This window comes from Miscanthus floridulus, chromosome 11, assembly GCF_019320115.1.
Source record: "Miscanthus floridulus cultivar M001 chromosome 11, ASM1932011v1, whole genome shotgun sequence".
NCBI classification, from domain to species: domain Eukaryota; kingdom Viridiplantae; phylum Streptophyta; class Magnoliopsida; order Poales; family Poaceae; genus Miscanthus; species Miscanthus floridulus.
The window spans coordinates 34,499,382-34,519,591 of record NC_089590.1 but is presented as its reverse complement, the minus strand read 5'-3'; positions in this window follow the sequence as shown (position 1 = coordinate 34,519,591).

Here is a 20,210-nt window from a genome sequence, read left to right as displayed (position 1 = left end):
ATAAATTTCATAATTTTTGGATAAATAAATAAGCCTAGAAAAATCATGGAAATCCATTTATGAATAAATTGAGCAATTTTTATCATATTTAAAAATTACTGAAAAACACTATTTCATATTTTTCTTAAATACTATACCTCACAGAGAAGTCACTCAAAAATTTTCATAATTTTTGGAGCTCTAAATAAATCTACACAAAAATAACAAAAACAGACACTATTCATTCAAATCTAAAAATAGAAAAATCCATTTGAACGCTGAGTCACTGACAACGGGTCCCACATGTCATCTTCAACCTCCGACGTTGACTATGGCAGCGACGGCTCTGACCAGCGATTTCTCGCCAACGGTGAGATCAACGGCGACGGCCAACGTACCAAATTGACCACATCATCACGGCGCATCGACTGAAGGCACTAGCTAGACGAATTACTACGAGTTACAAGCTTGGCGTCGGCCATGGCGGACGCGGTGGCTCGGCGATGTTACGCCGGCGACAGGAGTATGGTAGCAGTTAATCAAAGGGCATAGGAAGCATTAGGAGCTCACCACGAACACTACAGAGCAGAAAGCAAGGCTAGAGAAGCAGCGTAGACGTGGGTCGACGTGAACAGCAACGGCGGCGGAGCAAGGATCGTTGGTGACGGTGTGCCGGCGACTGCAGTGGATAAAACGGCCAATCAATAGTGAAATGAGCACTATGGCATCGAGACGAAGCTAAAGGTACACCAATCAATGGCAACGGCTCACCAACGGGCTCTGGCCACGGAGATGCGCATGCGACGGTGAGGTTACCGACCGTGAGGAAGAAGGCGATGAAACTCGAGTTCCCGGTGAAGACAAGCCAAATTGGTGGGTCAGATGGACGCGCAAGGTTCAGGCGGAGCTGGGACTAGCTTATCAACGATGGTGGAGCACGACAACGACGGCACGGGCTCGCTGGAGATGGAGCTGCGGCGACGGGAAAAACAGAGAACGAAGAAAGAAGAACGATGGCGGCTCCAGAGCTTTATAGGGCAGCCAAGGAAGTGCAAGGAAGCCACGACGAAGCCTTCAGCGCACCAACGCGACGCCCAAACGGCCACGCGCGCGACTGGAAGCAAGCCGAAGCTCGCTGGTGGTGTAGCGCAAGCAGCGAACACTGTTCATCGAAATTACAAGTTTGCCATTTGCCAAAATTCACAAATTACTCCCAAATTTTCATAACAACTCAAAAATCTCCAAAAATAAAAGTTGTTCAAAATCAAAAGTTCTACAACTTTGCTTTTATAACCATCTCCTAATTCGGTCTAGATTTTGAAATGAACTTTTGAATTTGAATAGGGAAATTTAACGAATTACGCCTTTTTGAATTACTCAAAATTTTCCTAAATAACTTGAAAAACTCCAAAAACAAACTTTGTATAACTTGCCAAGCTCTACACTTTTGCTTTTGGGCCCAACCCCAAAATATGCTTAGATTTTGAAATGGATTTTCAGGGTAGGATTTAAATGTGGAAAAGCGGGGTTTTCTCGAAAAAAAATTCAAAATCCAAACAAACATTGAACTTGAGTCAAACAATACATTGCAACACATACCACATAAATATATAAACTTGTATTAGTGTATGCATATCAAAGTTTTCACCAAATGCCAAATGCTTTGCAATGCATATGATGACATACCAGATTTTAATATTTAAACACCCGAGGTGTTACAATGGTGTAAGGTTCCCTCTTGGCCGATACCTTCTGAGCTCCACTTATCATCTTCTTCATCAAGTGTCTCAGAAACTTTTGCTTGGCGAAGCCATCGGCAACTTAGGAGGCCCGTGGTGGTTTATCAACATGTGGCTGAATGCCCATATGCACAAACGTTTGCAATAGGACTTCTTTGCCCAACAATTCCCATGAGAAATTGCTGAAGACTACGTGCTTGGGGACGAGGAATCGGCAACACGCTCACCCCTCAATTTTGGTGAAGCCATAATTGTCCTTCCTGGAACAGAGGCCAATGAAGACCAGATTGGCAGATTCTTCCAAAGCTTCTACAATGGTCTTTCTCATGATCATAGGGTCTGGGTACCTTATATTGACGAAGAAAACAGATTCCCCCTTCTTTTCAACTTTGCCGATGACACTCTGAATCAGGATAATGAACTCATGATGGCCATCATTACTCCCAGGGCAATTCCAGTAAACACATTCGGTAGCGGGAAAAACACCAACATTACGTATGAATTTTACAACCCATCGGCAGTATCCCGTCAATTGGCTTTTGGGCAACTGCCAATCAAACTTTGTTTTGCCGATGTGATCAAACCCAGAGAAACAATCACCTGCGGAACAGATTGGAGCAGGGTAGTGCGACTCTCCCCTGATGCCGATACTACATATGTCGATATATCCGTCTAGACGCCAGTATCTTTCATCACCGAATCATATAAGCAATGGTGGCAAGAGTGGAGGGAACAATTGTTTGCAACATCTGCTCACACATATCGGCACATGATCGACCCTGAATACGCCATTCCCGATGACGCAGTAAGTTTCTTTTAACTCCCTTCTGCTTTTTCCTTTCATATATCGGCTTTTTATTCTTAACCCACTCAGCTAAGCCGATAACTGGTTCTTCATCAGAATCAGAATCTCCTACTTCTTCAACAAATGATACTTTTTTACTCCAATTCTTTTTAGGCTCAAAAACCCTAGTATCTTGATCAGAGATCCTTTGCACAAGATGACTGAGGCTTTCAAACTCCTGAGAAGCATATCTGTCTTTAAGATGTGGCAATAACCCTTGGAAAGCTAAATCGGCAAGCTGCCGATCATCCAGCACTAGACTGTAGCACTTATTTTTTACATCTCGTAGCCTTTGCACAAAGCTTTCTACTGATTCATCATTACGCTGTTTCAATTTTACTAAATCGGTAAGCTTCTTTTCATGGATTCCAGCAAAGAAATACTTATGAAATTGTTTTTCTAGATCAACCCAAGTAATAATAGAATTTGGTGGTAATGAAATGAACCATGTAAATGCCAATCCAGACAAAGATGATGAAAATAATCGAACTCTTAATTCATCTCTGCTAGCTGCCTCTCCACATTGAATAATGAAGCGATTGACGTGTTCCATTGTTGATGTATCATCTTGCCCAGAGAATTTAGTGAAATCTGGTACCTTGTACCGATTTGGGAGAGGAATTAAATCATATGCAGGAGGGTATGGAGTCCGATAAGAATAAGTATTGACCTTGGGCTTTATCCCAAACTGATCCTTCATAATTTCTGCTATCTTATCGGCCCAAAAAGCATCAGCCTCCTACTGACGAACTGGCTGAATTTCTACGGGAGGTACCTGCTGATATCCCTCCACATATTTTTGTGGCCCATGATCTCCAGCAATCGGCATATTTGCCGTTACTTGTGGTCCATTAACTTATTGGAAAGGATTCATCGGCTGAGCTGCCGATGCTTGATTCTAGAAACCAGCTTGCACATGACCTTGTTGAATCCCTGCAACCTGCTGATTTTGCTGAACTGTATGTTGAACCGGTAACTGTCCTGACCAACTATTATTAGAACTTATCAGTACAAAACTTACCAATGGCTGGTAATTTGCTGACATTGTTGGAAAATTATAACCAGCTTGAGGTATGAACTGAACCCCAGTTTGACTCATAACAGGGGCTTTCTGCTGCATCAGCAGTAAGCTTGCCGATGGACTTGAATTGGGTGTTTGAACCAAAGGCATCTAGAAACCTCCTGGAGTTGGTTGCACAGTAGTTGCTGTGGCATATTGAGGCACTTGAGCCATCGGTGAAACAGCCGGTGGTATAGGAGTTTTTCCTACTGCATCAAACACTTGAGGTAACCCAGGATTGAAAGCAGATGACTCCGGAGGCATACCATATCCCCACCAATTAGCAGGAATCTGGCTATTCTGAGACACAGGGCCTGACATAGCTGATGCCGATAGATCTATATTAAGCTGAACTCGTCCTCCTGGTAGTACCGGATCTGATCGTATCGGTGTAGATTGAATATTAGGTAATCCTGCCGATACTGGAGGAGAAGTAACTTCTGTACCTACAATGGCTGAGGGAGCCGATGGAGTATTGACAGATGCTGGCTCTAGTTGGTGATAGGCAGGCCCAACGTAATGCGGTGATGCTTGTCCTTCTTTGAGAGTTCGAACAGTATTGGACAGCACATTGGAATGATTAATCAAAGTATTATGAACAGTATTGGATAGCACATTGGAATGATTAATCAAAGCATGATTTACTGCAGAATTAACCATCTCTTGAAGTTTACCAGGATTGGAGTCAAAGGTAACCTACCGAGGCAACGACAAATCTTGCTTCTGGATGACTTGTCCACTCTTGTTCAGGCTAAACGATTTCAGACAAAGCTGCCTGTATTCTTCTACAGCCTTTTCCATAGCCTGCCTTTGCTCTTCCTTAAGATCTTCTTCTAATACCACGATAATGTTCCCTGAATCGATCTTGGAATTGAACATATTGATCAGATTGATTGGTCCCACCGAGCATGCCAAAAGATGTGTTGATGCAAAGTGGATCTGCAAACACAAAGGGCTAATACCCGAATCGATATCCAAAGTGTGCCAGTCGATTTGACCTGTTAATCAACAAGGATGAAGATATGAGCACTTTGGTCCTGACAACAGCGATACGCCCGGAAGTCACAGCCAAGAGGTACTCACGCGGAACTCAAGAATCATCGAAGGTCGCACTGAAGCTATGCAACTCGCCGAATCAATGAGAACTCGTAAAAAAGAAAAAAATATATGCAAATTGACGAAGTCACCGAAAAGTAAGTAGATGCAAATAGGAGTAAAAATTGGTTTTGATATTGATTCTTTTTTATTACATTGCCCCTCACTCTATATTTATACCCTGATCTAAAGAGACATAACCAAACACAACTAGGACACCAAGTCCATATCTAAGGAAACACGTGACTCTTACATGAATCATACTCTAACAAATATAGAAAAGGAAATCAACTCCTATCTATTTCCCTGTCCGCCTCAATTACGATGGAAATCTCACTGACCTCCTTTCCATCGGCATACTTCTTGTTTCATCGGCAGTAGTCTTCAAGCCTTCCTTCATCGGCATCGACAATAACATCTCCAACCTTATCGGCAACGCCTGAGTCTAAATCAACCTTTCCATCGATCACCACAATTCATCGGCAACCATCTTTACAAGCTGATTTTCATCGGCTGTCAGCGTATACAGTAACTTTCCTCTTGCTGATTAGCCCACTCTGATCATTTTGACACGTGCAAAAACGGTATCAACAAAATTCATGGTAATCAATGTACTTTCTTTATAATTATCAGTTAATCCTAGCATTCACAGGCTTCTCACATCTAATCATGACTCAAGGTGTCTTTTTATGGGAGTCTAAACTGTTTGCTTACTCTTACATCTCCATTATTGAATACTCTCACATCTAATCAGGACTCTTACTCTCACATCTCTAGTTTTTCAGGAAACTACAGTTGACAGAGGCAGTAGTGAAGTACACGGGATCCCAAGCACTAAAAAGGTCTAGACATGTGCCTATACATGTTGTGTTTCCCAGAAATGGGTGCGCCATTAGAACAAGTTGATGAAGGATTAGTAGGCCTCCTGGTTCCTATAAATTCATGAGCATCAGCCATCAGCCAAGGTGCCTGTAGCCTGCTGATAAACAATGTCTAATTCCAAAAGACACTTAAGAAAGCACATATAGTCTAAGTATGAGAGAGAAAAACATAAAGCAGAAGGTAAAAGTAACCATTGACAATTACAATATAGGATCTTGTGCATCTAAAAAGACAATGGATTGTAAGTCAAGAAGACAATTCTGGTTTGCAGATGACAAGAAGACAACCATATGACTGCATGCAACCTCTGAACTGTGAGAAAGAACAGAGAAGACCAATCTTGGAATGCAATTACTTAGGTAACAAAGGATTTGGGACAATTACTTTAAACATTAATTCGCTATTTTTTCATTTAAATTCAGCAATATTGTTTAGTCTCATAGGTCTGCAGTTCTGAACACATCTAAGCTGTTGATTTGAAACATATTGTATTGCCAATTTACTAATTCTAGAGAATGGCAGTGTGATTATTATTCCTTATCACACTGTATTGCCAAATAACACCGAATTTTCAGCGTAGATCAGAACATACACACACATAACTCTAACTCTAGATCTTCTAAACACAACACCTAAACATCCATACATACACAATACTCATCCATAGGAACATATGTACACACATCTGAGGCAGAAAAAGGCTCACCGTGGACATGCATATTAGATCTACAAAGTGCACGGGATGGAGGAGCAACTAAAATGACTGGACGACGTAGATCAGATGGAGACGACATGGATTGAGCCCGCATCCAGGCCCATCCTGGCCCGGGGGGAGTGTGGTGTTGAGCTGTTGCTGTAGTCGACCCGCACGGCGGAGCTCGGCCTTTAGCTAGCTCGCCCAGCCTAGGGACAATGGCGCTAGCCAGTCGGCTAGCAGGCCATGGCATGACGGTGGCGGCATGCCAGGCATGGCTTTCGGTCGCCCCATCCCAGAGTGCGTGGCCTTGCCACAAGGAGCCGGGGGGAGGGGAGAGGGGTGAGCAGGGCCCTGTGCAGGTGAGGAGGATGTGGAGGGAGCCGGCGTTGGCGCTTCCAGAGGAGGTGCGAGAAGAGAGCGCACGCTAGGGAGAAGAAGACCGAGGGAGAGAGCGAGAGCCATGTTAGGCTTCTGGGGAGAGACGCCGAGCGCCCGAGCTATCGAAGTTTGGCGATAAGGAGCGCGGCTTCCTAGTGGATGTGTGCGTTCTATTTTTATTTTTTTTCTTGTTTGTGTTGGTGTGCGTTATATTTTTCTTTTTTTAACCAAATGGTGAGATGTATATTTGTCCATGTAGCCCACAGTCTGACGGCATGGCCTGAAACACGATTTTTTTGGCCCGACCCAAGCACAGTATGGCCTAATACACAGGGTTATGCCTGGGCCGCACTCCAGGCATACGGGCTAGCATGGCACGGCCCGCATTTTAGTGGCAGGCCCGATGGCGGCCCAATGACCAGCCTGGCGCCCTAGCCTGCTAAGATGACAATGGCGCATAGTAGGAGAGGATGAACTGGCAGTGGTGCTTCACTAGATTTGGGGTTTGGGGAAGGGAAGGGTCTAGGGTTTTTATTGTACACGTGCTAGGCCAAAATTTGCGCGTGAGCTCAATGTAAGTGACGTGGTGGGGCCCACTTATTTTTGGTGACAGAAAGAGTGATGGTATACTTATTTTTAGCGATAGATAGTTCAACGTTAAATATCAATATCTATAACGACAGACAATAAATCGCTAAATGAGGAATTAGCAACAGATGGTCTGTGAGTTATCTTTAGCGTCAGATCATCCATCGGTAAATATAATTTTTAGCGTTAGATGTCTGATGGTGATATGGTGTTGTGGTGTAGTGATTGTCCTCCTCTGGGTCCATGAATCTTGGGACCCCAATCCCACTCAACGATGATGGATCCATGGCTAGGGCGTGGTAGCGGCACACCAAGAGAAGGAGGCAGGGGCAGATCAGGAGCCGCTAGGCGTCAGGTGCGGGTTCTGGTGTCAAGGTCGCCCTCCTCATCTTCTCCCCCACTGGCAAGCTATACGAGATGTGGGGCGTGACCTAGCTGCAATGTGTGGATGTGGTGGCACGGCGAGATGTGGGAGCATCGGTCGAGGGCTTTGGGGGTGGGCAAGGCGTTGTTGAAGTAGAGGGCCAGGCGGCGCTGTCACGAGCAGCAGGTGGCGTAGGGAGCTGTGAGGGCGTGCGATGCAGGGAGATCTGAGGGTGGGCTAGGAGCGGGGGATTTGGGGTGGGTGGCATGGGATTTGGGAGGGAGAGGGTGCATGGTTGAGCAAGATAAAGAGACCCATGGCGGATTGGAATTGGAGGGGAGAGGGAGAGAGGGGAGCGTGGCGGGAGCGGGTGCTTCTCTAGAATTGGGATTTAAGGGAGGAAAGAATCTAGGGTTTGTGTTTACACCAAAATTTGGGAAGAAGAACATGGGAACTCGAAGCTTCCAAGATTGTGTCAATAAAGGAATCAATTGAATAAGGATCGATATCTGCTAATTCAGATACGGCACTGGAATCGACTTTCTGCGAATGATGTCAGCAGATAACGACAATGAGCTACGGTTGGCGTCGGGGAATACGTGTTGGACTCTACAAAAAGAGAAAGATTAGGGTCCAAGTTATCTTAAGTTAGGAATGTTTTCTTTTATACCAAAGATTGTAAGGTGGCATACTTGAGTAGGATTCATGCTTAGGCTCTGGGTATAAATATTGGACCCCGGCTATTGTAAAAGGACATTCAATCAATCAATACAAATTATTTTTTTGGCCCCATGCCAACCCTTAGGAGTAGGAGTAGTGTAGATCTCGGTGAGTTCTTCAACAAGCAGGGCTATATCGGTCCGCTCGACCTCTGGCTTGTCTGTAAGTACCATCATGGCTTATACTTTGGTTTGTAAGGCTGCATCGGTTTAGTTCCACCTCCACTACGGGCTCTAGTATAAACTAGTTATCGATCTTTATCAAGTTCAAGTATAGCTACATCGGTTAAGTTCGACCTCCATTGCTCAAATTAGATTAAGGTCAAGTTATTGGCTCTACCTAAGGGTGGTGTCCTTTGGGTAGATTCATTAAGTTACTGATCTTGCTAATGTTTTTACTATCAATAGTTTTTTAGCAACATCAACCTGCCTGATGAAGATCGAACTAGATCGGCCTCATATCCTTTTAGTCCATCATTTGTTTTGTGACAATATGATGTTTCTTACTTTGAGCAACGGGTTATGTTTTATTGGTTGTTCTACCTTGATCTTGATCATGCATAGTATGCGGTTAAGGCACGTATGATCTTGAAGAGATTTGCTGGCTAGTTAAATCTGGTCTATAGTTCGCTATTATGGCTGCAACGATCCGGTCGATCCCCACTGATGGCACTTTAGATTGGAGGATGCTAGTTGGTAGATTTGTTCCCGATCAGGTGACCTTAGCTGTTTGCTATGCCTGCATCGGCTAAATAGCCGATCGCCTGCACTTTAATGCTCATAGTATGTCTTCATGATCCTGTTAAATATGAGTAGATCCATTTTTCTTTAAAGATTTAATATGTTATCTTTATTATGGCTGCCATCAATCTGGTCGAACCCCACTGTTAAGGATGATAGGTTAGGTTTGAGGAGTTGATAGGTCTGCTCATATTGAATAGTCGATTGTTCACATGATGTGACCCTTTTTCTATCGGAATCGGCTCCTTTAGCCGATTTGCCTGTGCCTTCATAGATATAGCATGTCTTTCAGAAACCAATCAAGGTATGGATGGTTTTATGAATTCTTTGGCTTTAGTTTGTTGTTATCATCATAGTTGCATTGATCCGGTCGAACCTCACTGTTGATGATAGAAGATTAGATTCAGAGCGTTTGAAGAACTGTTCGTATTAGACAGTTGATTTGTTTGCATGTTATATCCTTTCTCATCATATTCATCGGCTCAATGCTTCATACTGGTTATATTTTGTCTAGCTGATGATTTTACTTACATCTGTGTGCACCATATTCGTCGTCATAAAAATAATCACATCCTGCTAATGTTACCGTCCTTAGCAGCCAATTTTCTTCTCATGTCGGCTATTCGATCGATTTTTCCCATCTGGCTATTGGCCCACTGGATCACTGGTGCTGCTGACCACTCACTAGCGCTGCCGACCATGACTAACGTTGTCCAACCACACACTATGACTAGAGGGAGGACAACGATAGTTCATGATCGACATCACTAGTGCGTGCTCGGCAATATTAGTGAGTGGTTGGACATCTCCATGCTGAAGACGAGTGGGCTAACACTGGCTGCCCCCGAAGTGGCACACTTGGAACTATCTATGCAAGACCGGCATGTTCCACCTTAAATTACTGATAAACTTTCTCTCCTTGTCAATTATAGGTCAAATTGACTGGCACGCCCTCAGGAGAAATTTGTAGGGTCGGCTGGTCCTGCGTTGAAGCCAAGCGGATCTCCATCCTTGCTTCATCAAGCAGATCCTTTTGGCTTGCTGTGTGCTTGGTGCATCGACACATTTTTGCACCAATAGTTTATCATTGTATAAGTGGGAAAAGCTAAAATTTAGACGCGAGCTGGATGATGGTGGGTGGGCAAACTAGGTGTGGTGTCCATTTTTTTAGCTATAGACAGATCGACATTGTATCTCTTTTTAGCTATAGATGAATTAACAGTAAATATGAATATCTATAGCGACAGATAATCAATCAGTAAATGGGGATTTAGCGTCAGATGGTCTGTGAGTTATCGTTAGCGATAGATTATCCATCGATAAATATAATTTTTAGCGTCAGATGTCTGACGATGATGCAGTGTTGTGGTGTAGTGCGGTGAGACTGGAGAAGTCAATGAACATCCCCCATAGTCACAACTTGGCGCAGTGTAGATGCTAGGACTGGAGAGAAAATCGGCAAGGACTCATGAAAATGATAGCCCTTTGTGCCGATGTCGAGGTAGCCGGGCTGAAGGGTGTAGTTGCCATGTTTGAAGAAACCGTGGTGAAGTTAGCTGAGGTCAACATAGTTGTGGTCGGGTTGCCATGGTGATGGAGATGTAGGTGCACAAGAGGCACCATGGTGATGATGAAGACAAGTCAAGTCATTCATCGTGGAAGGGGTGATGTCGAAGTCGACGCAGTCAAGGCCGTCGTGAACATAGAAGAAAGGCGATGACACAATCAAGGTGGGAATGGGAGGGTCAATGTCGAAGTTGATGCAGTCAAGATGCATGATCCGAGGCATGGGTTGGGGTTGCCAGACCTAGCAATGTGTTGGGATGAATGCACACATCGGTGTTGCCAATACTGGACAAACAAGGTAGAGGGACTAGTAGAGAAGGTCTCGATGACGGTTGCTGCGCGTAGAGTAGTGGGGTAGAAGGCGCAGCACAGTGTTATCAGAGTAGATGTTGGTATTTCTTAACGTCTACATAAATTAATCCACAAGTGTACAGAATTATAGTTGTAGCTTTCACCTAGAAGTATTCAAGGTTTCGTATTTTCATAGGGAATGGAGGTATTTCTTCTAGCTAATTCATCCAAGGACAACACAGAGATAACTGATAAAGGTAGAGAGGGATTCCTATGGCGTAGGGTCTAAGGATAGATAAACTATACTTATATTTGTTTACTTTGGGCACTAGGTTGCACCTGGTCTGCTAGGCGATGCCAGTCTATACCTCTACGATGTACCCTAACATGGGGGATTACAAGGGACAGATAGGGCTATCACCACCTACCGCCTACCTTTCAATCGGAGGATATGAGGCAAACAAAGGTAGCCTCTAGCATAGACACCATGTCTACACTGCGCTATCGACTACTACTCTAGCGTTGATCAGGGTTATCCATGTTCATTAGGCCCTCTACTAAAGTATCCATCACGAGGATGGTCGATGAACCCACAAACAAGTAAAAGTATAGCTTTAATACTCAAAGACTTTATAACCAAAAGAACCAAGAACACTTACTAAAATACCTGTCGAGGTACAAAGCTATTATTTGCCAAGGTACAAGCGGGGGAAGGTTACCGACAAGTTCGACACTTCTTCCCCGAACTCTCCCTCACATCTCTGCCTAACTTCTTTTCTAGAGCTTGCTAGGGCCTAAGCCCATGAGTGGTGTGCCTCTTCTCTTGCTCTTGTGTTCTTCTCTTGTGTGTTGTTAAAATGAGGGGGGAGATGTCCTCCTTTTTATAGGTGGAGAAGAGGAGGCTCTTTGGAAAATGCTTCCTCCCCTCATGGAAGGTACCAAACCGACCTCAAGATGCGTTGAACCTGGCTGGGGAAATATGCAACCATCATTGCAAAGGTGACATCAACCAACCGACCAAAGCTGGGCCTGAGGCGCGCTAGTGGTGGTGTGGTCGCACCCCAACTAGGCCCAAATGGGCCCAAGTTTGGCTAGTGGCCTCCTATGACCTTCTAGAGTAGGCCTACAAAGTTTCACGCTGTTTGGAGCCCTTTTGGGGTTTTTTTCTCGACCTGACTAGGTCCTGATTTGCATGGTAAGTGGGCCTTCTTCCCTTGGGCTCATGTCAATTGTGTTTCTTGTATGCTTTAGGCACATTTTTGTGTTATTTAGACATATCCTCATACAAATGAATAAACACCAAAACTCGTGGAATTCGTTAGTTATAAACCCTATTTCTAAGTTTGGTGTTCTTTTTAGCAAGTTTTATATAAATATTGGTGGTAAAAGTGTGAGTTAAGGACCGCCACCAAACTCCCACACACTTAGCCCTTTGCTCATCCTTGAGTAAAGTTAAGGACTAAGATGGGTCATCTCCTTGATATGACATTTGCATACAAGTTATTCCAAGCTTTACCTACACTTGTGAACTTTGGAGTGTCTACCACATTATCTTGGGTAATTGAATAATGGAACAGCATAGATTCAAATCCCCTTGCATCAATTAGTTTAGAAACTTGGGTTTTGATGTGAATTTTGAAAAAAGTAAACATAGCTTAGCTCCTCAAATGATTCTCTCAGATCGCTCATATATGTGTTTGGTTCCTCACCAAGGCATATCATAGTGTTGCCTTCTTTCTTTCCTACTTCTAAAAAGCTTATATGGATCTTTGGGTAGGGAAAGATATGAAGGCATACTTGCCTTGCATATTTTGCTAAGTCAAATCTTGGATCCAAGGAGAAAAGATGTCATACTCTTAGATCAAGAAGTGCAAGTGTGTGGATAGAATAATTCTAAATCTATACTATGTTCCTTTTGTAGATATGATCTCTCTAGCTTTCATTTTGGGACATGGCAATCATTTTTTTCTTCTTTTTATGAGCCTTCATGTGCTCATCTTTTTTTCAATACCTTGGGACCTTCATGTATCCCTATTTTTTTTCTTTTTCTTCTTGGAACTTCATGTGTCCAATTTTTTTCTTTTTCGTACTTTTGCATAGCCCATGTCTCTTAAACCATATATTGAGAGAGATCACTATTTTGTAGAACATGGAGTATTTTCCTAACAAACATTTTTTTTTCTACTCCTAGTGTAGGAGCAGAGTTTTGGGTGGATGAAGGCATGTTTTAGCATATTCCTAGTGTAGGAATAGCTTTAATATATGTGGCGTGTACGTGATCTTGATCTTGGGGGCATGATAACTTTCTCAACGTGGGTCAACAAGACTTGACAAAACACAATATAGGAATAAGTAGCATAATTTTGGAGGTTTTAACTTTTATTCACTAGATATGGCTTTGGTAGGAATTTGAACATCATTGAGGAGCATGCTATTTGAATTTTGCTTTTGTAAAATAAATCCCAAGTTCTTCACTTGAGAGAGCAAGGTTCATTTTCATCCTACTATATCACATATTCCAATTACTTAGATAATATGGGGTCCCTATGTTGAGTTGTCCACAAGGTATAGGAGTATTAGCAAGGAATAAAAAGTATGCAAATTTAGTCAAAGGATTGCATGGAGATGGAGCGTCAAAAGTTTTGTATTTTAAATTTGTTCAATTTTTTAAACTTCAAAATTTAGGAGAGATGAGGGGTAATGTTGCAAAAACCAACATTGAAGAGCAAGGAGCTGAGGGGATCAGAGGTAGTTTGGCTTATCCTGAGGTTTAGACAATCCTCTCTAGAACTTTCTATCTTGTCCCTCTTTCATGATGAATCATTTGATGGTTGTGCAACGTGTTGGTGGGAGATCTTTGAATGTGTGTTAGTTGTGCCTAAAGATGTCCCCCACACTTATTCTTGTACCTGTTTATTTGATAAAGAAACAACAACAAAGGAAATAACAAAGGCTCTACCAGTTTGAACACTGAGAAGCCTAAAAATTATTATTATTGGTGTTATTATTATTATTATTATTATTATTATTATTATTATTATTATCTATTCGTTTATTATGTTTATTATTATATTTTTTTATTTGTTTGTTCACCATACTTTTTGTACTTAAGCAAGGCTTAGGTAAACTTGCAGAGTAAAACAGGCCTTGGTTTTATCTCCATCATAAAATGTACTTTCATTGATTATGAAAACAATAACTCAAGTTCATTAATCAAAATTCAACACCATGTTAAATTTTGATTAAAGAAGGCTATTTTAACCTAAGCATCGTGCTTAATTTAAAAAGCCTATGGATGTACAAAATTCAAATACACCCAAACCAGAGCATACATCATAACCAAAGAAAGTATGAACTTGTATGATTAAGTCTATCTTTTTATGGAGACAACTATGACTAACGAGTTGGTGAACAATGGGTGGCCTTTGCATACCTAAGTATACTTACTGGTAGCATATATGGATGGAAGTTGTGACACTATTGCAGCGGTGGCTTGATTGTGGTGGTAAGCAAAGGCTTAGAGGAGGAGAATGCTCCTTCCCTCTCTTTTTCTTTATATCATTTTTTCTCTTCTTCTCTCTTTTTTTTAGCTTTTCTCTCCCTTTTTCTCCTTTTTTATATATCTTTTTTTAACAAGACAGAGCTATCATCATTTTTTAATCAAGATGGCCTTTGATGAGACATCCTCCCCCACACTTGAACTTTTGTGTAAAAGTTAAGTGTGTAGTGTCTGGGTCACCTTTTGAGTGTATTCCATCATGGCATTTATTTTGATGCGGCTCTCATGTTCTCTAGCATCATATGCCCCCTGTTCTTCTTAGTCTCAACCTAAAAGGGTTGGCAACCAAGAATACCTAAAGGTGCATACTAACTTGAAAACATGTTCTTGCTTTTATTGACAAGAAAGGTTATTATTATTATTATTATTATTATTATTATTATTATTATTATTATTATTATTATTATTATTATTATTATTATTATTATTATTATTATGATAATCCAGGGTATCTCCCGATAGTGCTTAATTTATGGTTTTAAGCTTGACTGTGGGAACTTCATCTTGCAACTATCAATGGCGGTATAGTTCTCAACTTTACCACCAAGCATAAAACGTTATCGCTCAAGCTACAAGGTTAGCGCCATAGTGCAACAATGGGATTTGCAATATTTGTTGTAAACAAAAGCATTGACAACCATCCTCTTAAAAAGCTTAGAAATGAGGATCAAGAGATGGTTGTGATCCTTGTGGAAGCGCGTGGTGCTAAGTAAGATGAACTTTGGAGACTCCAAAAGTGAGCATGAATCTTGAGGGTTTCAAAAATGAAACTTGCATGCTCATCTATGGAATCCTTCCTCTTGGTCTCTAGAGTCGGTCTAGAAATGTCCATGGCATAGATGTTTTCATTCTTGAGAGATAAATCAGGCAGAACCAACGTTGAATCTTGACCACTATTGAGAACAACGTTTGAATGGCTAGAGGGACATTTCTTGGGTTCGAGTGAGGTTGGTGATGGACATTCAGTTTCACTATAAAGCCTAGGTGAAACCAATGGGGAAATGAATTTCACCTCCTACAACGGGTCAAGGTTGGGATGATGCTTCACCATTGGGATTTCGGGGCAAGGGATAGGAGTGGTGGAAGCAGTTTTCCCAAACTCTCCATTAAGGCACTCTTGAGACGGTTTTACTTGAAAAAGTACTTCAGAAGGAGAGCCTATAAGAAGATCAAAATCAAGGATGGCATAAATGTGGAAGTCTAAATGAACCTTGGTTTTGTTAATTTCCAATGGCACGACCCTAGCAATCCCACAACATTAAAAAAAGAGTCCTGATGGACTTTTGAAGAGTTTATTGGTCGGGACTAGTGGAATGTGACCCAAAAGGTTTTCACTAGGAATTCTGACATGATGCTAGTCTTGACTATGGGGTTGTGTAGGGCTTCTATGTTTGTTCCCCTTAATGAATAAGGCATGGCTGTGGAAGGTGAAAGAATCTAAATTACTTCAGAAGAATGTTTCACTTCCATTAACCATTCCTTTGATGATTGTTAGTATTTATTAACTTGTCACTTGGTTTAGTAGCCACCTAATGTAAGTCTACATCTCATAACATTGCTTTACCTGGTTGTCATCCCTAGTGATGATGCCGAAGATGCTTGTTAGTACTACTCAGCATTACTACTAGAATAATACTAAGTAGGTCTTTATTATTTTATGTGACTAGGAATAATATATATATGTATATGAATGAAAGGGATCTACAAGCGCATTGATAATATACCATTGTAGCACTTCATCGAAGAGTATTCAACTAATGAGGGGTCATAAGTCGAATCTAAGGATGGTATGGGTTTGGATTCGACTAATGAGGACTCCTCAACCACTACAAGAATTCACCTCTAATGCCACGCCAAACGATTGCAACACCACTAATTTGGTTGCAATAGGGGGGTCATATTGCAACCTTTCCGTAAAATGGTTGCAATATGTGTCTATAATTCAACAGACTAAATGTGTTGCAATATGTGTGGTTTGTTGTTGCAATAGGCATGTGCTACTACAACCATTTAAGAATTGTGTTGCAGTTAGTTGGCATTATTACAATGGCTCTTTGGAGTTGCATTAGTATTGATTTTCGTTGTAATTACCTAGTGTTATTGCAACTATATTGAATTTGGTTGCTTTTGCTTGTAACTAATGCCATAGTTGTTCTGGGTTGCAATAATCTTCAGTGGTGTTGCAATTGCTAGTTGGTTATTGCAACAAGAATTCTAAATGGATGAAATAGCATGTTCCTATTGCCATGATTTTTTGGGATGTAATAATCTTCTGTGGTGTTGCAATTGTTAAGTACTTATTGTAACTATAATCCTAAATGGATGCAATATCATGTTGCTATTGCTATAGTTGTTTTGTGTTGCTATAGACTAATATATTTAGTGGGCCTTTTGGTGGGTCGAGCCTTTTCTTAAAATTTGTAACAATCTGCTAGCATCTGGGGCCTATATGAAATAATATATTTTCTTTATGTAATGAGTCCAATATGGAATAATATTTTTTTTGTGAATGATCATGTGGGTCACATATATAATAATATATTTTTCTTTGTGAAATAGGGGCAATAATATTTATTTTGATTTTCTACATGTCTTAAATCTAGAAATCTGAAAAGGAAAAAATCATGAACACAAGGATGCTTGAACCCAAACCCTTGGACCCAAGAGCGTAGAGTGAACCAACCAACCTTGAGTTTGAACTAGCAAAAAAAGACTCAACCAAAAATAAAAATAAAATACTTTGTGCCAACCGAGCTTCGAACGTGTAACCTCTCTAATTGGAGGGAAATTACATACCACTATGCTATGAAGTTGTTTATTAGTAGTTGTCATTTACTAAATATATAGGAAGTTACACCTCATCAAGACAAAAATAAAGAACAAAAAAGAACAAAAAATTTACCCTTAGCCAAAAAATACAAAATCAATTGTGTCAGGCAAGATTTGAACTTGAGATCTACTTACTCAGAGAAAAGTGACATACGATTACAATATGAAGTTGCTTGTTGAAATAGTTGTTGTAGCGCTCAGCCAAAAAATATCGTGCCAAGCAAGGTTTGAAGTTGAAACCTCTAGATTCCGAGCAAAGTGACATACCACTACACCATGAAGTTGTCTGTTAAAATAATTATTTTCTAAAGTTATTATAGAATCACCTTCTTTTCATGAGATTTGTTCATGCAAATATGTGATTTGTCTTCCCATCTCCTCTTCTTTTCATGAGAGTCAGGTGTTGTCCAGCTACCAGTCGCACATCACGCCACGATGCAAGGACACTCCATGCCAGCATTAGGGCCCATTCATCAGCCTCTACGCTCTGTCCTTCCACCTCGATCATTGCCCTGCTCGTTAGATGGAGAAATGACAAAAACAAAAGTTCTAGATCTCGATGAGTTCTCCAACTATGTTGTTGACAACTTTTTCATTTAAAATCATTTAATGTCCCAAAATTTTGTTTGAAGTTCTCATATTTTTAAATTTAAATTTTGAATTGTTCAAACAAAGTCAAATGGAGAAATGACCAAAACAAAAGTTATAGACCTCGATGACTTTTCTATTTTAAATCATTTATTATCCCAAAATTCTATTTGAAGTTTTTAGATTTTAAAATGCAAATGTAGCATGGTATGGAAAAAATGACAAGAAAAATCAATTTGAAATCATTTAGTGTCCCAAAATACTATTTGAAGTTTTCATATTTTGAAATTCAAATTTTGCATGGCGTGGAAAAAATGACAAGAAAAACAAAAATAGAGTTACAACCAAGATTTGAACCTACATCTCACTCCTAAGAGAATAACAACACCTCCACTACTATTAAACCACTTGCATATTTGTGAAAGGTCTTGCATTTTATATTATTTGTTATAGGAACCACGACTTGAGCAATCAAGACATACATTTTGAATTGTTCAAACAAGGTTGGATGAAAAAATGACCAAAACAAAAGTTGTAGATGTCGATAATTTCTACAACTTTGTTGTTGATGACCTTTTCATTTGAAATCATTTAGTGTCCCAAAATTCTGTTCGAAGCTCTCAAATTTCAAAATTTAAATTTTGAATTATAAAAAAATTGATATAGAGAAATGACCAAAATAAAAGTTGTACATCTCGATGAGTTGCACAACTTTTTTGTTGACAACTTTTCCATTTGAAATCATTTGTTATTCCAAAATGTTATTTGAAGTTCTTATATTATGAAATTCAAATTTTGAATTATTCACACAAACTCAAAAGAAGAAATAACCAAAACAAAAGTTATAGATCTAGATGAGATCTAAAAACTTATAGTTGGTGAGTTCTCCATTAGAAATTATTTACTATTCCAAATTTCTATTTGAAGTTTTTCATATTTTTACATTCAAATTTAGCATGGCATGAGAAAAATAAAAAAATATTCAATTTAAATCATTTATTGGCCTAAAATTCTATTGGAAGTTTTCAATTGAAATCATTTACTATCCCAAAGTTTGTTTGTTATTGTAATTATTCAATGAACTATCGTAGAATAAATGTAGTATGACTAAGTGAGAGATGTTACTATTTTTGTAGCTATCGTGATATACAATATGATTTTGATATATAATTATTGCATAAAAATTTCAAATAATTTTAACAAAACAGTATCGCACATTGTTTTTAAATTGACACATCTCACACATAGTTAAATGACTAAGTGAGAGATGTTACTGTTTTTGAAGGATGTATCATCCCACTTTATTAAAATTGTTTGGAATTTTTATGAATCATTTTGCAGAATTATCTAACAAAATTTAGGTATTATTACAATTATTCGTTGGATTACCATAGAAAAATTAAATGTAATAATATCTACACTTGCATAGAAAAATCCACAAACTTGCATGACAACATAATTTTAATATATAATCAATACATAAAAATTTCAAATGATTTTAAGAAAGTGGTACTACACATTGTTCTTAAATGGATACATCTCATACATAGTTATATGACTGAGATATGTTTCTATGTGTGAAGGATGTGTAGTCCCGCTGAAACGTTACGCATCCTTAATATGGCCTAAGAGCACATCTTCACAAATCACACATCTACTTACTACTAAGGTTTTAAGTGATTATCAATTCTAGCATTGTAGTTGAAAATTTTATATCACTTCATCTTATATGGTTGTTCATTGTAAAATTAACTATTTTTTGGGAAATAATATAAATAAATATCTAGAATTTAAATGGATCTATGCCTTTCATTAGGATTACGTTAGTTTTGAACCACGTGTAGTCCAAATCACATAATTCCCATAAATAGACATAAATACACTTTATTTCTAAAAGATCATATTGTTACCAAATGAAAATTGAATAATTTACACAAACAAATATTGAATCAAGGGTATGGTAAAGTTTCATACTAAAAATAGAAAAAAGTGCTTGCGATCATAAAACATATTTGAAGAGCACACAAACTGCTAAGGTATAAATCAACTTCAACCATTTGATGTTTTAAAATTTTAGTATATTTTATTATTTGCTAACATTTATTAACTATAACAGAACCGTCCAATTTATAAGAGCATAAGTACAAAAATGATCACCAAAATGATCAAAGTCTCGCACTTGAGCCCATATAAACCCAGTAGTCAACTGAAACCACAAAGGATTTCAAACCAACTTGCATACAACCAAGATCGCAGTGATTCAACATAACACATCACACGTTACAACCTTT